A 22,430-nucleotide genomic window follows, 5' to 3' on the forward strand; every position below is an offset into this window, starting at 1 on the left:
TGTTTTGTTCAGGTCTCAAATAAGAACTTAGGATATTCTCTTACATTCTGAAAAATCCACCAATTGTGGATGTAAAAAATATATATATATATATATGTATATATATCCTAATGTTTTTGTTACTTGAAGCATGATCCCTAGACCAGCAGTATCTAGATCACCTGGGAATTTGGTAGAAATTAAAGTTTCAGGCCCTACCCAGGCTTACTGGAAAAGCATCTGCATTTTTAACAAGATTCCAAAGTGATCTGTAGGCACATTTAAGTTTGAAACGTACTGGTCTAGACATCAAGTTGTAATAATAAACAGGCACCATGTCATCTAGTCTGCATAAATCTGATTGTGTTGACAGTATTGGAATTTTTAGTACAAATGTGAAAATCATTGAGGGTACTAAAAGATCTCTTGTCAAAATTAACTCTTCAGATTTTAACAGTTAGACATCACAAAAAAGACCTCTCAACTCAAGGACAGGATCTACAACCTCCCCTAACTGCTGTGGCTGAGACGTCCAATACTAAGTTGAATAAATGTAGTGAGAATATCCTTGTCTTGTTCCTTATCACAAAGGAAGAGCTTTCAGTTTTTCACCACTGAGAATGATGTTGGCTGTAGGTTTTTCATATACAGGCTTTATTATGTTGAGGTACTCCCTCTATACACACTTTCTTGAGTTTTTATCATAAATGGATGCTGAATTGTGACAGATGTTTTTCCTGCATTTACTGAGATGATCATGATTTTTACCCTTTGTTTTGTTAAGGTGATGCATCACATTTATTGATTCGTGAATGGTGAACCATCCTTGCATCCCTGGAATAAATCCCACTTGATCATGCTATATTATTCTTTTAATGTGTTGTTGGATTTGTTTGCTAACACTTCTGTGAGGATTTCTGCATCTATGTTCATCAAGAATACTGGCCTGTAATTTTCTCTTCTTTTGTGGTGTCCTTGTCTGGTTTTGGTATTGGCGTAATGCTGGCTCCATAAAATGTGTTTGGTAGGCTTTCCCCCTCTTTAATTTTTTGGAAGAGTTTGAGAAGTATAGGTATTAAATCTTCCTTGAATGTTTTGTAGAATTTGCCAATAAAGCCATCTGGCCCTTGGCTTTTGTTTTTGGGAGACTTTTATTACTGTTTCAATCTCCTTACTAGTAATCAGTCTATTCAGATTTTCTATTTCTTCATGATTCAGTCTTGGAAGATTGTACATTTCAAGGAATTAATTCAGTTCTTCTAGGTTGTCCAATTTGTTGGGGTATAATTATTCATAGTATTCTCTTGTGAGTCTTTGTATTTCTGTAGTAACACTTTTAACTTCTTTCGTCTCTAATTTTCTCATTACTATTAGTTAGTCTAGATAAAGGTTTGTCAATTTTGTTTATCTTTTCCAAAATGCCATTCCAAAATGGCACCCACCAGCACTGGTATTAACAAGGTAATCCGAGACCACATAAATGGCTCCCAGCAGTGACTGTGTCCCCAAAGAGTATTGCACCTGGTTCCTTCCTCCCTGGCAGATGCTTCAAGATTAGTAGGTGGGTCCCTTTTACACAAATTCCATGCACATGATTTTATTCATTATTTCTTTGTGTTTGTATGTGGGCATTGGTCTACAGTAGCCAAGTCCATGATGTTTTCAAAACTGGAAGTCTGTAGCATCAACTTTCTAATCTGTTAGAAATGGTGCTCTAATTATATTATCCACAATGATCTCACAACTCTATGACATATCTCTCTATGAATTACTGGGAAGAAGAACTAGACTGAAAAGACCAGTCTCCTGTCTTTTTTCCACTTTGTTATTAACCAATTGTATGATGTTAGAGGAATCATTAAATATTGTTGGGCTTAAGTTTCCCAATCTATAAAGTTAGAAGTTGGGAATCAATGCCTCAAGTAAATGGATCCTCTTCTCTACAATAAGCAACTTTAGAACTGGCAAGTTTTTGGAAAGACCCTACTTCATTCCCAATATTCTAACATTTAATTATTCAATTATTTCTAATAGAATTTTTTTAACATACATTACTGAAAAGATTACATCTTAAGCCCACTTGGTTTGTGATATTTTATAAGTGTGTGAAGAACCATCATGACTTTTTAAACCTATGGATTGAATGAAATTACAATTGCTATTATAAGGGTCTCAAGAGGTAATATGAATATAAAGTGTTTGTTGATTGTCATAAGACACTTTTTCAAGAGGCCTTCTGAAGTTGCATGCCTTATTATTTCATCATATGGAAAAAAAGAATTGGGGTACATTTTTAGTTAGTCATGTTTAAAATAAGACATATGGTAGCTTGTCAGAATTTCAAAACAAAGTCTTGAATTTAGTATATTCAGTGCAGAATCACCCTTCTAACTACATGTGTAATCAAAGAATGTAAACTTCATAGACCACCCAAAACATAGTGTAATTCCCTTTAGAGTATCCTCTTTAAAAGTTATGTCCAAACCACTCCCAGGATTTGAACATAGAAGTCGAAGATATCCTAACAGATATTACCCAAAAGCTAATGATTTGCTGTCAGTTCTGTCTTAAGCACATATATTTTAAGGAAAAAATAAAGATATATCTGCCTGAAGATTGTACAGAAAATTTATTAAAAATCCAGGCTTCAGGAGACCGATGGACTATATGCAAACTGTTAGCATAGCTCTGATTTTGCAAGCACACGACTTGGATAATGTTACCCCAGTGGAGATATTCAAGTACAAAGTGGAATAAGATCTCAGAGTGCTGATGGACCAATATTCTGAACTGAGTACATTGAAGCAAACAACCAGAAACAAGCCAGAGTAATATGAGAAGCTTAAACTTGGGGATCAGTGCAGGGAAAATGAAAGGAAACAACAGCCAACTTTATCTGAAAAGGATGAAATATCATACAACAGGAGGATGTTAACGTATCTCTAGTGAGTCTGTTGAGGGCAGGGCATGGAACATTCAGAGCAATCTACTGTCCCCACTGAGATCTATTCTGAAGTGAGACAGGTACTTGTCTCAAAGGTCAACGACTGAATGTGCCCTACAGACGTGGTTGTGGTTATTTTACCTTTTAATCCACCTTTGAAATAAGAGATTAGAGATAAAATGAAAGCTAACTGGATCCTTGCTGGAAGAATGAAGCTTTTTAAAGGAGAGCCGTAATTACAGCTGCCTTCAAGGTAGGTGGATACCAAATTTTAGGGACGTGCAGGATTAACTGCATTGGTAAGAACAGAACCTAAGGTATGCCCAGCAGTGTTCTTAAGAGCTTGAAAATCAAGGATTTGGAGAGCAGGTGGTTGGACACAGCTGCTGAATAATCCTCTTAACCTCATCTGTATTCCACAGGAAGAAAAATAGCAGGAAAATAAAAACCTCCACCAAGTGGTTGATGGCAGTGAAATAGAAGGAGCATCAAAAGTATACAAGGGCAAATTTGTCCTAACGCTAATAATTTTGAAAAAAATGACACAGGCAGTTGCTGTAGAGAGCTGTGTACAAGTATAAGATAAAGACGTAATAAGTATGGCTACATAAAAGATACAACAGAGCTTCCCTGGTGGCCCAGTGGTTGAGAGTCCGCCTGCCAATGCAGGGGACACGGGTTCGTGCCCCGGTCCGGGAGGATCCCACATGCCACGGAGCGGCTGGGCCCGTGAGCCATGGCCGCTAAGCCTGCGCGTCCGGAGCCTGTGCTCCACAACGGGAGAGGCCACAGCAGTGAGAGGCCCGCGTACCACAAAAAAAAAAAAAAAAAAAAAAAAAAAGATACAACAGAGTAGGATGTAGGATTCTAGGGGTGGTCCTGTCTTCAAGGGACATCTAAAGCTATTATTCACTGAGGGTCTAAATCCCTCTTAATGTCTCTTTATTAATTTTTTTGCCCAGGAAATAGCTAGAAATGAATAGCTCTCAGTCAATATTTAATTGATGCTTATAAATTAAATTTAATCAGGAACTAATCTAGATGTCTCACTATCCAAGGAAAATTTAAGCAAAGCCAATGCAACAAAGGAAAACGAGAAGCAAAGCAGGCAACAGGCACCAGACTTTGTGAGAGATATAAAACTTTACTATATTAAGCAACTAATATTCCTGATTATTATAGTAGAGCCTAACTAATCCTGATTAACACAGCCCCCGCTCCCCACAAAGCATGAAATAAAAATTGTTTTGGTGCAATGTAATGGTTCTATGTCTTAGTAATTCTTTATTTTTAAAAGTCCCTATATTGAGTTTACCTGAAACATATTGACTATTGAAGCTCAAGTTCTGTTTGTTGCATAGTTGGAGAACTGTATAGCATCACTCCTACCATGAATGTGAGATCATTTAACGTTCAAAGTAGGAAGAGGAAACTCCTAGAGCATAGTAAGTAAAAAAGAGTCCCAGGTAACATCCAGGCCAGAACTTTCATTTTACAGTTGAGAAAACTTAGGCTCAGAATTGTTAATGACTTGTCCAGATTCACACTCATACCAAACAGCAGTCCTGAAGTTCAGAGTTGTGCTTTGTCCACAATGATGGCGAGTCTTCCTTGTGTCAATGGTGAGAATTTACTTTCCCCAAAGTTTTTTTTTTCCCTCCCTCAAGTGAAGGAGGATGATCTTACTTCCCCTAAAGAACTGAATGACATTTAGTTGTGCTCAACAGAAATGGGAGAACACAGGGTCCTCACTTGATGATGATGATAACGGCTAATCGATTTTGCGCACATATGATGTGCCAGGCACTTTCCTAATCTTTAGGAACACATTTTCATCTTCAAAATTTAAAAATCTAACCCAAAAGTAGGTTCTAACATTTTCTTCATTTTTTAAAATAAATAATCTTAAGTTTGGAGAGGTTAAATAAGTTTCCCAATATTTTACAGTAAATCTGTGGCAGAATTGGGATTCAAACTCAGATCCTTCTTGATTCCAGGACCAAGATTCATAATAACTGTTCATAGGTCTGCAGGTAACAGGAACTGAATGTTCTTGAACTTCCAAGTGCGAATTAAGGAGTTACGTGCATAGGATTGAAGAAAGGCAGCCACCAGGGTGATGTCAGAGCAGTTTGTTGCACCCAAACTCTTACCTTCCACAGGGTGGTACAATACTAACCGGAACTTTGTGTATGAGAATCTGCCATGAGGAGGAGACAGTTGTGCTGAGCTGCTTTTGCGCAGCGCTGCAGACAGATCACACTTGGCTGTAAAGAAGCTGTTGATTGCTTACACGGTTTCTGTGGCATGCCAGTTCCTCTTGCCAGCCTGCTACTCCTTATCAAAGAGCCAGGAGTTCCAAGTGAGGTGAGAACCCCACTTGACAAGCAGACGTAAGCCATTTGGGGAAAATACAAATTAAAAGGCTCCAAGATAGAAATAGAAGCATTAGCAGCAGGAAGTGTCTTGGGGATACACTGTGTCAGATTACATAGGGGAATTGGGAGAATAAGTGAGTCACAGCCTCCCAGTGGATAAACCATACTGTGTCAGTATTTGGGCCGCCTAGGAAGAAAGCTGTATTAACTATTTAAAGGTGCCAGCACTTATCTTAATGCCCTCAAACTAGCATCTGCTTAGCAACATCCTTGAATTATGCACAGTTTGCCCGTTTCTCAAGTAGCTTTAGCATTTGTCCTAACTTCTAACCTGTGAGTCTGGAATTCCATCATAATGGAATTTTATCTATGTGTAATGGTAGGAATACAGAAATAAAAAGAATTAGAGAAGTTTTGCCTAATATCTCCCAGTTATTCAGTCAATGACTTAAAACTACGATGTTGATTTCAAGGAGTCTTGGTTTTTAAAAATAGACAGTATCAATTTGTTGTCATAGAGCTCATGTGGTCAATGTCCAGGCCAAGAAATCTCAGTTTTAAGAAAGAGAGAACCCCTTAAAGCAGACCAAGCAAAAAGTTTACTGGAAGAATACAAGGAATCTCGGAAAACCTACTGCTACAAAGTACAGCTAGACCAAAATCACAACCAACAGGGCAGGTGCAAAGGTGCTACCCTTTCTCTATTTCTGGGACCATGTGGTCACTCAACTCGCTCTCTCTCTCTCTCTCTGCCATGTTGTTTTCTTTTCTCTTTTCACATTCTTCTTTCTGTGTTAGTATGTAGTCATAGTCAGTTTAAATAGCCCAAGATTAGCATGACCCACTGGTTCCCTTGCTCAGGTCTCATCTAGTCTCTGTGTCCTCATCAAAATCCTCAAAGAGAAAAATCTCCTGCTCCTATCAGTTTGTGGTACAAGGAGACACCCGGACATCCTTTCAGCCTGTGCTGTGGCACTTGGATATTTCTAAGTGAAAGGGCTGCATACTCAGCAGACAACCCAAAGATTTCTTTTGTATTCAGCAGATTGCTTTGAATGTTCAGTTCTGATCTGACTCAAATTATAGCAAGGATGGGGCTTATCCCTGGTTAATGTATAATATGAGCACTTAACACCAGGGGAGCCACTTCTTCCCTGCCTTCTAAAACTCCCATTAGCAGTTGCCTGTATGTTTTTTACCTTGTTTCACTTAGTGCTTCTTGACTGCTAATCCTGTATAAAAGAAAATTCAATAGAAGATTCAGGGTTTCCATTTTCTATTGTTTAATCCATTTCCAGCTATTGGGAAAGGGAGTGGGAGAGGAGTTTCCATTAACTTATTACAGGCAAAGTATTTTACCATCTAGAGAGTTCAAGATGGTGGCATAGGAAGATCCTAAACTAACCTTCTTCCACAGACACAAGGAATCACCAGCTACAAATGGAATAATTCCCTCAGAAAGAGACCTGAAAGCTAGATGAAGAGCGTCTCCACAACAAAAGGTAAAAGGACAGCACTGAGACAGGTAGAAGAGGAAGCCATATGGGCTCACCAAGGAAAAACTCACATGCCAGCCACAGCAATCCACAGACAGGAGGGATTACAAAGGTGGGGTTATTTCCCTTGGAGAGTGAGGGATTCGAGCTCCACATCAAACACCCCAATGGCTAGATCCTGCACAACAGAGACGAGCCCCCAAAACCTCTGGGTTTTAAAACCAAAGGGGCATATGCTCACGAAAACTAAAAAGCTGCAGGAAACGGAAAACCTGCTTTACAAAAGGCTCGTGTGCAGAATCACTCAACACGAAAACCAGCACAAAAACACTGGATTGAAAAGTGCTTGGGCGGTAGGTGAAAGGAACCCACTTACTAATCTTGAAGCATCTGCCCGAGAGGCAGGTACCAGATGGGACGCTCTTTGGAGACAAAGTCACTGCTGAGAGCCATTTATGTGATCTCAAGCCACCTCAAGACACAGTCTGGAATTTTGCTGTCTGCACCAGGTTCAATGTGCCCCCTGGAAGAAAATGAAACTCCAAGCCTTTGCCAGGCTTAAGTATATGATCTAAATGTATACTACTCATGAGGTGTAGGAAATTAACACTGGTCTGGGACACTTTACATCCCAGGACCTTGGTAAAAGCAAAAGCAAAACTAGTTCAGGGGTAAGTTTTCACAACACAGGGTCCACAGCATTCCCACAGAAAAAAAAACATACCTAATGTGAGTTCACAATACAAAATGACGAAATATATGCGAGAAAGAAAAAGCTATCACAAAAATGAATCCGCTAGCACAGTAAAAAAAAAAAAAAAAAAAAAGCAATGTAAGCACTAGGAATAATAAAAGATCATGAACATGAATAGAAAATAAGAGTTTGGAAAGTGATAAAAAGGAATTGAACCCATAATAAAACAGCAGAACATTATAAAAGATACACAGAAGATAAACAAAATAAACCAAATAGAAGTTCAAGGAAAAAAAAAATAATAGAAAATTTAAAAGCCAACAGACATTTGATATTGCAATTAAATGCTTTTCACAAGTATTGTCCTTTATTTCCAAGCAAATGTTACCCTCTTTGTAGTCATCCATGGCCTTGTGACTTCTTTTGCCAATGAAATGTAAACAAAAGTGACATGTGTCCATCCTGGGAAAAAGCTTTCAGGCTTAGCTCATGATCCCACAGGTTCTCTGTATGTTGCCTCAGCACTTATGGAATCATTTCCTGACAATGACTAAATCAACATGGGTCCCTGAGTAAATAAAATGAGCAGAGCCCCCATGTTAACTTGCACTGGGTATGTAACCTGAGGGAGAAATAAACTGCTGCTGCTTCAGCCCATAGGACTTGGGAGTTGTTTGCTAGTGCAGCATCAACTTGCTATTTTGACTGATATAAAATGTTAAATAACAGAGTAGACAATGATGAAGAAAGGGTTTAAAACTTGGAGGAGGAATCTGAGGGATTTTCTCAAAAAGCAAAATGGAGATGTAAAGAAATAGAACATTTAAAAGGATAGCTAGGCATTATAGATAGGAGAAATAAATGGTCCAAAATATGTCTACTTAGATATGTAGAAAAGGACAATAGAAAACAAAATGTTAAGAGTGTCAATATTCAAATAAATGATGAATGAGAATTTTCCAAAATTGAAAAAAAGAACATGCCTTCAGATTGAAAGTAAGACATCACATGAGAAAAACTAAAAATAAATGCATAATTGGACAAATCACTATGAAACTTCAGACTCCAAACAGAGAAAATCTTAAAAGGAAACAGAAAGAAAAAGATCACATATACAAGATTATCAATTTGACTAACAGACAACTTCAAAATCTGCAGTAAATAAAGAGTAGAAAACAATAGAACAATATTTTCAAAGTACTAAGGGGAAAAATTTGTCAACTAGGAATTCCCAACCTAGTTTAATATTACTCAAAACTAATGGTAAAAGAATGACATTTAATGATAAACAAAGAGAGAATTTACCACTAAAAGAACTTGCTAAAAGAAATCTTTTGTGGGTGTGTTAAGTAAAAGGAACTTGAACACAAAAGAGCAGGATGCTGGAAACGATGAAAAAATAAATAGGTAAATATATAGGGAAATCTATGTAAATGAAGCCTTAACTATATTAAATATAACAATTAGAATCACTAACTGAGAAAAAAATCAAGTTGAACTAAAATACTATGTGTACAACAAAAACTTGGAACTTTGAGTGGTACAATTAGAGTTAGAGAATTTTAGGTTTTATTTGAGAATATTGTTAAATTTGGCATTGTTAAGTTTAAAATTAAGGGAGCCTCCTACCAGCAGAAATAGAGTAAGAAATCTGAAATAATGGGAAGGAACAGTAGAAAAAAAGAAAAATCAGTTGGTCTATTAGAATACAGTAAAGAAGAAATATGCAGAAACAAACAAAAAAAAAAACTCACACAAAATATGCCAACACAAAATAAGGTGGTAGGAAGAATGTAAAAATAGTTCAAGATTCAAAATAAGTGTGAACTTTTCAACTGTCTTGATAAATGAGAAAAAATATTAGATGGAAAAAATACAGCTATATGCTACTAAAAGGAGACACACCTAAAATGACATATAAGGACTGAAAACAAAGTAGAAAAGGAACCCCTGGCAAAAATCAACTTAAATAAGGGAAGAATAGTAATCTGAACATGATATGAAATAAATATGATGTCAAAAAGCATTACTCTGAACAGAAAGAGGATCATACCCTAATATCAAAGGGTCAATTCATTATGTGAAAGGAAGTCTGATGCCCTTTGGTGAGAAGCAGCCTACCCAGGGTCACATAACAAGCTAGAGTTGATGCAGAGCTATCAGCTGTGCTTCTTTATTGTTGTATCCTCTTCCTTTCCTCATAGCACCTAACACAATTAGTACTTTTTTACTTGTTTATTACCTGCCACGCCTATTAGGTATCAAACCCAGAATTTGAGGCTACATGCCTATTTTGTCACCATATTGCCAGGTCCTAAGGAAGATGCTGGTGTACATACTTGCTCCAAGAACAAATGATGCAGTCTCAGGCTATCTGACCACTCACCATAGCATAATCCTTTCCATTATCCATAAGGGAAAGCATAAATCAGCCACTGGATCAAATGGAGCAATTCATACAGTCATTTTTTTCATAATGAAGATTAAACAATTCTGCTTAATGTTACAATTTATAGTATACTTCACTGAATAACTCAATTATCTTCTATATTCCCACAGTATGATTTTAATTTCAATTTCCAAAGCCAAAGCCAAAGGTAAAAGCATCTCTACCGTGTTCTAAAGGGAAAAAATCATAAATAATAAAAATGATGGACAATTGAATCATACATTTTAAGGCAGCAGTTTATTTTCTTATTGGCAACAGCCTGACTTGCATTCAGAAGCACATGCACAGACGGATTTTAATATAAGGCCACAGGGATGTGTTCTTAGCTCTAACATCACCTTCACGGTATGTTAATGCTCCTCTCTCAGCACAGGTAATGTTACCTCTGCCAGGGAAGGATCTGTCGACTACCAAGAGGAGCACAGGAAGCACAAAAATCATGTTTCTCTGTTAAATATTTCCCTGCTATATCAAAAGTCCGTGTGGGGCTGATTAAATTCATTAAGCACTAGCAGATATTCTAGCTGTTCTTTTCTTTCTGGCCCAGATGCCCACCGCACCCCCCCCCCCAAAAAAAAGCCAACTTTGGAACAGTTGACTCGCCAAAAATCTAGTTGAGTCGCCAAAAAATCTATAGCCTAATACTTACAAGCAAATAACACTAATTAAAATACATCAATTACATAATATTATAAATCAACTATACTTCAATTCAAATATATATATATTTAAATATCTATATATATATGTGTGTATATAGATATAAATTATAGAGGAGCTGTTTTGTAACTGGCACCATGGTAAAAACTTGACATTCGTTCTTCCTAACTCTTACAATAACCCAACAAAATGGCTATTAGTATCTTTATCATTTGAAGAATGTGTGGCTTAGAGAAGTCGTAATTGATAAATTTTAAAAATGAACCCATCTCTGTCTGACCCCATCATTCATAACCATTGTATTAAATGATCAATTCTTACAATTAGAAATGTGACATGGTCTTTGGCTTTGGAGGACACAGCAGGACTTTTAAGAAGACACTGTATATTGATTTGAGTGACAACCCAAGGAACCTGCTTATTTTGTTACACTCCCTAGTCGCCATATCTGAAACAGAAATTTTGTCATCCTAAAACATGAATTTCATATTCTATTACTTTATTGAGATATAATTCATGTACCATAAAACTCACCATTCACTGCACAATTCAGTGTTTTTTAGTATATTCACAAGATCTTGTAACCACCACCACTATCTGATTCCAGAACATATTCATCACCCCAAAAAGGACCCTGTGGGCCCATTAGCAGCCACTTCACATTATTCTCTGCCCTTAGTTCCTGGAAACCACTAAAATGCTTTCTGTGCCTATCGTTTTTCCTATTCTGGACATTTCATATACATGGAATCATACAGCACGTAGCCTGTTGTGTCTGGCTTATTTACCTAGCATAACATTTTCAAGGTTCATCCACGTTGTAGTATGTATGGATACTTAATTTCCCTTATCTATGTTAATTAACATCACCTAACAAAAGATGGAAATTATTTGTACCAATCCAGAAAAAAAGAACTAACAATCTTCTTCCTTTTTCTCTGTGTGTATAGGTTAGGTGGAATTTTGTGGTTTTTACAAAGCAACTTTACATGATACAAGTCCATACACAGTATCACAGTCTCTATTTCTCCATTTTACAGATGGGAAGAAAGAGTCTTGGATAGATTAGTTTATCTGTTCAAGCATTTGAGAAGGAGATTAAGCACAGACTTCTGAACACGAAGCCAAAATTACTTTCACATAGTTGATAGATACATGTCAGCAAGAACTAAATGGCTCATCCAGCCACCGAACCTACCATCTTTCATTCATGAGAGACAAACTCTTAGAAGCCAAGTTAAGCTACCACATACCATCAATTCAGGTGTCTGTGTAGGTGAGGACATTGAACTCAAGTGCCTGCCAGGGCCATATAGGTAGTAAATGATGGGGCATGATGAACTGAAGGTAGAGGAAGGCACCTGCTGCTCAGGTAAGCCCCCTGGCATCTGGGAATGCAGGCTCAGGGTAGAAAGATAATCTGATTCCTTCTAAGAGAATCTAGAAACCATCATTTCATGTGAAATCTAATTTTCAAGGGTTAGCAACAAATTAAACTTTTTCTTTTTCAAATCAAAAGAAGAAAAGAGCAAACGCGTGAACCAAAATAACCCTGTTTTGCGGCTGTTCTGTTCCACAGGCTACTGCTTTTACAGAAAACAAAAAAGCCAGGGCACCGGAGGGTGTCAGAGCCCTCCTTAAGATGGGGCCAAAGGAGGATCAGGAAAATTTGAGTGAAGGTGACCTCCTGCCTTTCAATATTAATTCCAAAAATGTCCAACAAATTAAACCTTTAAAGACAGAAGAACTGGAGCAGAAAAGATGTCCAGAAAAGAATCCTTCATTCTTTCCATTAATAATTACTAATGACATTCTTTCTGCATGTACTGCTAGGTTCTAGGAATACCATACTGTACAAGAAGATGTAATCACTGGCTTCAGAGTCTACGGTGGGAGAGTAAGATAATCAGGCAAGTAATTACAGTACACTGTGATTATCATATTGTTTACATCAATGTTAGCAGCAGAGGGAAGCCTAATTCAGGCAAAGGAAAACATAGAAGCCTTCCTGAAAGAAGGAGTTGATCACACAAAGATAGAAGTAAGCAGGAGGAGGAAAATCGACTATTCCTGGAAGAAGGGACAGAATGAGCAAAAGCAAGAGAAAAGACGGCATATTTTAACAATTTAAAGAAATTCAGAACCTATTTTGGAAAGCGTGGGGTGGGGGAAAGAAAGAAAGGTAGAGAGATAAGCAAGAACCTAATAATGTAGAATCTTTTGAAACCATGTTAAATGGCTGGAATTGAACCAAGGAAAATAGGGAACAGTGGCAGATTTACAGGTGTTTTTGGTAGTTGGATTAGCTTTAGAATTGTGACTTAAGAAGATCAATTCTATTGCCTTGTGTGGGATGGATTATTGCTTAACAAGTCTGAGGAGGTAAAGACAGAAGTTCACAGCAAGTTTGAAAACACTCAGAATATCTTGGAATAAAGCCAGCACCATGAGAAGAAGCCTGGCTCCTACTGGAGGACTGGCGACCATAGAGAGCAAGTCTCCCCCAACTAACCTACAAACTGATCCAGGACACACAAACGCACCCAGCAAGACTGGGGGAATCTTGTTTCGGATCAGAAGACCTAAGCAGCTGACCTGACAGACTTGTGAGAAATAATAAATGGTCACTGTTTTTAGCCACTGAATTTTTGGGTGGTTTTTTATGGATTAATAGCTAATTGTTAAAGGATACCTTACTCCAACTTGGCTTATGAAAATCATCTGAGAAATCAAGTGAAATAAAATTTTTTCTACATATTTTTTCAATAGAGGGTGTTAAGAAAATTCCCTGAGAGTCAAAAGCATGCACTGATATTTACGCATTGCCATCAATCCTTATGGTGAATGGCTGAATATTTTGATTATATTGTTTGGGAGACAACTGGGCCATCTGGAGATAATTATTGCATCTTTTAAAGTAAGTGAGCATTTTATTTTGTGTATAACAATGCAATGAGATCTTCCTCTACCACCACCCTCCAGGTTAGTATTTTTCTCCATTTATGTCTAGTTAACCATAGTTAACTTCACGATCACTCTTGTTTCTCTTAAGGGCCAGGTACTATTATGGATGAACTATGTCCCCCAAAAACATGTGCTGAAATCCTAAACCCCATAACAGTGAATGTGACCTTATTTGGAAAAAGGGTCTTTGCAGATATAATCAAGTTAAGATGAGGTCATATTGGACTAGGGTGGGCCTTGATATAAGGACTGGTGTCCTTATAAGAAGAGGGAAATTTGGACACAGACACACACAGGGAAGGAGGCCATGTGAAGACAGAGATTTATTTGAGTGATGCAACTACAACCCAGGGAATACGAAAAATTGTTGGCAACTTCCAGAAAATGGAAGAATCAAGGAAGGATTTCTCCTATAGAGCTCTCAGAGAAACCACAGCCCAGCTTACCCTTTGATTTCAGACTTCTTCCCTACTCAACATGAGAAAATATATTTCCATTGTTTTAACTCACCCAGTTCATGGTACTTTGTTACAGGAGTCTTAGGAAACTAAAACAGTAACAGTTTTAGTTTTTTAGACCTGTATGTTTCATAAAAGAAAAAACTGCATGCACTATAGACAGTAAGTTACAACAGTCATGTTTTACCCCTAAAAGACTTCAATTTTAGGATCTAGTTAACTTAGTATTTTGAAGATTTGACTGAAAACGTCTTATCTGTAAACCATGGGCAAAAATGCAACAACCTTCATTTTATTCCCAGGACTTTCTCCATGACGCCAAATTCTGAAGTTTTTGAATTATCAAATTAATCTGAACCACCAACAATCTGCCTCAAGTATCTTCTCCAGAAAGGACCCAGAAAGGTCTCACCTTCCTATTTTCAAGGCTTAAATTTATATGACTTCACTACCTTCATTAACTTCAACCCTAAGAAAAACATCAAAAATGATCTCATGCTATCACTCTCTAAGGAAAGGATCTCAGTGTTTCCATAGTAACTAAGGATGCTAATCAAAGGTGAAATGAATGTAAGAAAAAATCTTCCCTGTGGGAAGCTTACCATTTAGGGTAGTTCCTGGGGCCACATGCTGTGGAGTTACTATATGTCAACAATTCCTAGAATAAAAGAAACAAAAAATATACAAATAAATACATTTTTCAAGGATCAATATTCTTATACGTAGCTGATGCTTAATTATTCCCATTCTAAACTTAAACTAGAAGGAAATAAAAATTAAATACAGTTGGTGTGGATTTCCAGCTTGGTAAAATCGCCTAGATTAGGAGCCTAGATTAGGAGGTTGGGTTTTTTTCTTTGCTTTGTGTCTCACTAGCTGTGTGCACTTTCTGGGTTTTTTTTTTTTTTTTTTTTTTTTTTACCTCATGTATTTTTTAAATTTTTAAATTTATTTTTATTGAAGTAACCTTAATTATTAACATTATATGTTTCATATGTACATTATATTTCTACTTTTGTATACCCTACCAAAAAAGTGTGCTCACCAACAAAAGTTTATTTTCCATCTGTCAACCTTTAACCATTTTGCCCTCCCCATGTCCCCCTTCCCATCTGGTAACCAACTTAAAAAGACACATGCGCCCCTATGTTCATTGCAGCATTATTTTAAATGGCCAAGATATGCAAACAACTTAAGTGCCCATGAACAGATAAATGGATAAAAAAAGATTCACATACAATGAAATACTACTTAGACATTACAAAAGGTGAAATCTTGCCGCCTGCAATAACGTGGATGGACCTGGAGGGTACTATGCTAAGTGAAATGAGTTAGAGGGAGGAAGACAAATACTGTATGACTTCTCTCATACAGTATATATAGGATATATAGGATATAGGATATATATATACTATATATATATATATAGTATATATAGGATATAAAAAACTAATAAACAAGAGAAACAAAGTAAATGAACAAACTAAATCAAACTAGCTGTGTGACTTGCCATGTGACTACTGACAAGTCAGTTCACCACTCTATCCCTTCTTTGTTAGTTTACCAGCTCTTGGAGCCTGTGACATTCTATGCTATTCAAATTCACTAAGAGCGACCATTTCCTAACAAAATATGTTACAAACGGATTCAAATAACGAAAAGGTAAGCAATGAACTAGAAGGCATCCTATTGTTTTTGTTAGTTTTATAAATATGTAAAATGAAGGTAACAAAAACAAAAAAAAACTCTTCCAATAAATATGGCATTATATCTTCTCTTAAATCCACCAAGTTAAACTTTAATTGCAAAATAATTTTCTACCTGGGAGTACTCTTCCTTGAAGTAATACTTTTTCTAAGGAAAATATATACATGATATTACTAAGAGTAAATGTATATACTCGTAGCTTCATGTTTATGTATATGTGTGTAACTGCTAACCAAGCTTCTACTGTGGTTAACCTTATTTCTGAGTAAAATGATTGTCTTTTAATATTTCATAACTGAAAATATCATTTTATGTAGATATATATATATATATATAAATTAGCCACTCAAAAATATATTTAACTATAATATTCTCATCTAATTTACACTGAAACATAGCATATTTGACTGGGATAGAAATATAGTATTTTCTTGACTAGCCATAAATACCTTATCACTTCTTAATCTTATGCTATCCCCTGCTGGGTACCATAATAGTTCATCACTTTATTAAGTACCTAACTACCTTTACTTTCAGGTTAGTATCAATAATGTCTGGAAGGTAAGAACCAAACATGTGTTCTTTATATTGTTCATATATTAAGAATGCATTTTTTTTTCTTTCCTTTCTTACATATTTTCCAAAAATAAAGTGCCACAAATTATTCTAACAAATCTAAGGAGGTGCTTCCTATGAAATAGAAAAAAATGCTATCAACTTCACCATGAATCATAACTATATCACTATTTGTTTTATTTTAATATGGTTGGTCACCAGCCATATATATGTGTATGTGCCTCAAAGCCTGACTATTTTCTTACACTAAGGATACCCACTGGTAAGAAGGTAAAGCTCTGTTTATAGCTGCTGACACCATTTGCAATTCCAGCTTACATATCAGAAACAACAGCTAAAATGAGAATTATCCTAAAAATAAAAATGAAAAAACTTTGGTCAAGGTTTCATTCTTTCTTTTCAATTATTACTACAATCTTGGCATATACATATATATATATATATATATATATATATATATATTTATTATTTTTTTTTCCTCACAGAATGAAAGTAAGGATTACATTTATCCACTGGAATGACACAGACTTGAAATGAAAACAGACTGTAACTTTATTCATTAAATTATAATTATGTTCCACCTGTTTAAAAGCACAATCTCTGAGAAAGCTGCCTGGGATGGGATATTGGTTCAATTATTTACTACCCATGGGAAGCCTCAATTTCACCTATAAGATAGAGAGGATAATGTTATTCAGCCTCAAAAAACAACTGAAAAGTAAGTAACATAATGCAATTTAGTATTCAGTCTACTACTTGGCATATGGTAACCAGTAACTTGATATTAATGTTGTTAAGAGTTTCTCATCCATTATGAATAGTCTCATGACAAATGAGTATATACTTCAAAGAATTTCCCCATTGTCTAGAACACTTAGCACTAATCCCACCCCTTTGATTTTAGGAATTGCTTCCTGAGGGAAACTTAGTCAAAAGAATTTACCTGTTGGATGGGCTAACATCATGAATACCTTTATCAGATTTGTTAGGTGCCACCAAGCAAAGAATGATAACACAGAGAATGGAAAGAGGGATGGGAAGGTTTGAAAAGTAAGGAGGAATATCTGAGATTTACCCATGAAGGCCTCTGAACGGACGTCTGTTTCTAAAAGAACTTGCCCTACCCATAGTTCCTAAAAAGGAAAGCCACACGCACTATGTGATTCACCCTAATTGGCTACAGCTTTGAACCACTCATGAACATTCAACCCATATTAAGCCGGTAAGAGTCTCTCAGAGACATTGAATTGCAACAAGAGGTCCAAGCATGTAAAGGTGGAATAACTGGCAAATAAGCCAGTCTGCGGAGAGAATTGGGGAATGAATCAAATATTCTGAGAAAAGAGAGAGTTGAGATAACATATACCCTTATTCCTCATCCCCAAGAGAAATAAGGGAATGAAAATAAGGTAAAAGAGGTGAGAAGTAGCCACATCTCTCCACCTTTCAAGTCAAGTCCGCATGAGGTCAGGTTTTATCTAGTTTTCTGTTCTGAGAGGGCCATCGTTTTGCCTGGCATGTGGTTTCAATAGTGCTTCTATTTCTGTCAGCTAGAGCAGGTTTCTGCATCTTAACTAAACAACTGCTTGTCAAGAAATAAGCCCACTGAAGGCAAGCTTTCCATGAATAATATCAAGTCCCATCTTTGTGTCTACAGAAACTAAGGGAAACATACAGGTGAAAAATAGACAGAAACAAACAAAAATCAGTCCATCATGCTATCCATTTATTTACAAGGAAATCCCCATATACAAATTTTCCTGGCTCCCGAATATGAATCATAGTCAGCTATTCTTTACTATTATAGGCCAAGAGTTTTTACGTTTGCATTTATTCATTTAATCAAAAATATTACTAGGAGAAGAAACACAACAAGGTCCCTTACATCATAGGGTTTGCTGTCATCATAAATTTACTATTCTACCACCCCCCAAAAAAACAAACAAAAATCATTTAAATAAACGTAACAGAGTAATAGATTAATATTTTTGAAATAACCCTTTTAACAAAACCATAGTATTTCCAAACTGGATCTCGTGCTCCTGTTATATTCAGCATGACAACAATCACAATATATTTATCACCCACACCACACACAAACGCACATCATTTATTGTGGGGAAACAGTTACCTGTCTTAATTTGTCGTCTTCTTCAAATTGCAGCTGCAGAGCCTAGTACAACCTGGTCTAAAACACGTGCTCTTTAAATGTGTGCTGACTGAATGAATGAATCCAACTTAAAAACTAAGTTATAGTAAGGGATGCACACTAAAAATAAGTTCTATTTCCATAGTGTATTTTCATGGCTGGTCTTAAAAAGATAGTTCTATTGATGCCTAGGGAGATACTGAGAAGTTTTCGATTTAATAATTAGGAAATGTTTTTTCAGTCCGTATTGGAAGAAAAGTTGACTAGCCATATTCTTATCAGGGGTAAAGTGACTTAGTTAAAACTTCCCTTCAGATGTGCCAGCATACACAGAGACAAATCAGGTAGACAGACAGCCAAGTCCATTCCTTGAAATGGGGTAAAAATACAGAAATTATTCCATACCACCTTTGTGCTGCTTTACACAAGCAAAGAAACCATGCGTCTATGCACTGATTGTGTAATAGCCTCTCCCTGGACAAGAACATGAGGAAACATTTTCATTCCATTCATCTTCTTTAAGTTCAGCTTCCTTATGCATAAAATGAGCATAATAATTATATTCCCACCTTACACTGTTTTTATAAGGGCAGAATGAGATAATCTATGTACAGTGTCCAGCTCATAATATGCACAAAATATTTAATTTTTAAAATCACTGAAAATTTATATTTTCCAATATTACCATCCATGTCATTTAGCTGCTGTTGTAATAATTTTAAGTTATGTTTAAATTTTAATGATGGTTTTTATTATAAAAAAGCACATGTGAGAATAGAGAGGACATTAATACACGAACAAATTAATAAATGGATGAATCTCCCTCGGCTAAAAGAAAGATTGGACAAATCAGAGTTCTGAACAAATGAGCTGGTATCAACACAAATGCACTGGCTATATCACAATACAAAAGAACCAGAAATCCATGAATGACCATAGACCTTCCTGGCAAAAAGCAACTCTAAAGAGGCAGCAGCTGGTAAAGCCTGGGTCAAAAAGGATCATTTTACTCTAGAGAACAAAATGTCCTGATCTATACCTTTCCCAATACTTCAGAACTAAATGGTGTGTTGGTAATTTATTCAGGACAAAACAATCCTTCCCAAGCGACAGGTAAAGGAATGAAAATAAGACTCATGAAAATGTTCAAAAAAACCCGAAGAGACATCTCTAATTGTTTCAGTTCTCACAGATGTAGGATGCAAAATTAGAAGGGAGAAACAAGAATCTTTCCACTCAGTGGGCTCTTTCACCTTCACTGGGCTCAGATAGGTATGTATCTAATAATAAACATGTAAATGATCACGGCGGTTACAAGTCTATGATTGCACTGAAGCTTCCTGTGCACTATGCCTTTACATAATCAGTGGAAAACAAACACATGGGCTCTCAGGTCAGAATCTAAGCTTCACCACTTTCCTGCTACGTGAACTCATGCAAGTCATTTAACCCCTACCATGTCCGTTTCCTCAGTTGTAAATGAGGAACATTAACTACCTTGCAAGGTTCTTGTGAAGATAAAACGATAGAACGTTATGAAAGCTATCAGGCATACAGCAGGTATTCAGTAAATGATGTCTGTTTTTACTGCTTTGTTTGAACATGAAAAGATAGCATGAGGTGAAAGAGATGCCGTTCAATGGCTGTCCATATTCTCAAAGGCCATTACGTTTAAGGTGTTTCTCCTTACACATGTTCTATTTTACTTCAGTTATCGATGGCATTTTCCATCACTGAATCAGCAGGTATTTTTCATGGGTGTTTACTTCCTTCTCAGGTACTTAAAACCCAGCCTGACCTTTCTGTGAGAGGTAAAGGTCATGTAGACATTAAATTACCCATGTTTATTTCCAGAATTTCCATTAGTTTGGCTTGACATAATTTAGTACTAATATCCGGGTTATAAAACTAATACTAAGAAAGAGATTACATTTAAATGCATTTTCCAGTGGGAAGTGGGATGCATTTCTAATTGTGCTGTCTAACTAGAAGCAAACAAATGGTCATTTGATTCTTTTGTCATTATCATGACATATAATATCGACCACAGAGATCACTAATGGGTTCCCCCACACACACTCCATGTAAACAACAATACAACATGATACATAACAGGTTTTAGAGTTATTAAGAGATAATCACATCCTTGGGACTTTCACTGGGCACAGTAAGTGGCACTGCTAAAACACGATTATCTCTCGATAACAAGGTACTTGCAGTTTTCACAAAGTGAGAAGAAAAGTCATTACTGTAGGGAAAATGTGCATTTATTTTACCGAAACATAAAGCTGACAACTTAAGCTAACAAGGAGTGGCTCTCCCTGAGATGACAATATTACACAGTGTAGGAGGCTTCATATCAAGGTTACACGGGCACCATCACCTTCAAGAGTCTGGCTTGAAGAGCCATTTTCTGGAAGCCTAATTTCTAGGGTCTTGTCGACAAGATAAACAGGGCTGGGAGATGCTTAAGGGCCTAGAGATCTATAAATCTATTTAAGACAGAAAAGGGACTGTGAAGAACAATGGGAATGGCTTATACGGCTTATCAGTTGTAAGGTTAGGGACTTGAGATTCTGAGTTTCTCAAGTTGTCCTGATGAAACATAATTAGGCCAGCTCACCTGAGGGACTAAAGACATATGTTCCAGCCTCCAGGAAGTCCCAGGACAAACAACCAGTGACATCGAAGAAGGGAATGGTGGCAAGTGGATTTAGAATTAGGACAGTAGGAAAAAGACACAGGCATGAGTCTTTAGCACTACTCTCAAGGATGGAAAAAAGTTCATACACAAGATAGAGCTTTACTTGAGGGTTCTAATCAGCAAGAAAACTCTATTCACCTAAAATTACTCAGAATGGGCTTCCCTGGTGGCGCAGTGGTTGAGAGTCCACCTGCCGATGCAGGGGACACGGGTTCGTGCCCCGGTCCGGGAAGATCCCACATGCCGCGGAGCGGCTGGCCCTGTGAGCCATGGCCACTGAGCCTGTGCGTCCGTAGCCTGTGCTCCGCAACGGGAGAGGCCACAACAGTGAGAGGCCCGCGTACCGCAGAAAAAAAAAAAAAAAATTACTCGGAACGGTGGTATTTTCCGGTCTCCCTAACTCACAAAAAATACTCTTGAGTCTCCATTTACTAATCAATAAAATGGGTTTTTTAAAAAGACCTCCTCAGAGTTACTGGGAAAAGTAAAGAAAATATTGAGTTCGAAAGTACTCTGTAATTATATAACAACGTATATTTGTCAGATATGATTTGGAGAGATTAATTACATAAATATTAAAAATGGGGTGAGAATACATAATTTCTCAAAAGTTCTGCCAGTGATGTGACCTAAGTTTATTTTTATGAGATAATACTAGTAGAGAATACATAATATTAATAATTATTTTATTGTAATATGCTTGGAACTGTAAGCTTGGCATTTTGGCCCCTAAGATACTATCCTCAAAACATCTAAAGTCTTAAAACATGTGCAAAGGTGTTACTGATTTTAGGAGTTTACAGCATAAAAGAGCCAAAAATTCTATTGCTCTAAATCAGTGATTATCAAACAGAGGCAATGTTTCAGCAAAGTATGGAGATAGTTTCGATCGTCATAATTGGGGGAGGGGGAGGATGGTTTGCTCTGGCATCTAGGAGGTGGATGACATGGATATTGCCAGACCTCCCACGATGCACAGGACCCTGTTTCCTGTCCTCTTTAAATACAGACACTTACTGTTACCACTTAACTCATAATTTGAATGACTTATCTCATGAGGCACCCACATCTACAATTCAGTGCTGTGAAAAACTACCTCATCAGCCTCAACATCCTAGGAATAGAGATGGAAAATAATTCTCTTCAAATTATTGAAGTCCATATCCAAATGCAGGCTTTTCAGCCCTTTAAATTTCCATTAAGAATAATTATCAGTTTGGCTAAATCCCATTGTCTTTCCCCTTGGGAAACCATAGGGGTAGAGTCAATGGG

The 22,430-nt window shown here is 36.8% G+C and overlaps 1 protein-coding gene across 4 annotated transcripts in view; it reads right to left on the bottom strand.

Moving 5' to 3' along the window:
• The window catches only part of CNTN4 (contactin 4), a 962,626-nt gene that overhangs the window by 704,156 nt on the left and 236,040 nt on the right, over positions 1 to 22,430 (bottom strand). For all 4 annotated transcript variants that reach the window (XM_082847221.1, XM_082847220.1, XM_082847222.1 and 1 more), the window contains one exon: positions 14,625 to 14,680. The gene's annotated coding sequence lies outside the window, so the exon portion shown is untranslated. The remainder of the gene's footprint in view (positions 1 to 14,624; positions 14,681 to 22,430) is intronic.

The sequence above is a fragment of the Leucopleurus acutus genome (genome assembly GCF_964270905.1).
Source record: "Leucopleurus acutus genome assembly, chromosome: 10".
In the NCBI taxonomy this organism is placed as follows: Eukaryota; Metazoa; Chordata; class Mammalia; order Artiodactyla; family Delphinidae; genus Leucopleurus; species Leucopleurus acutus.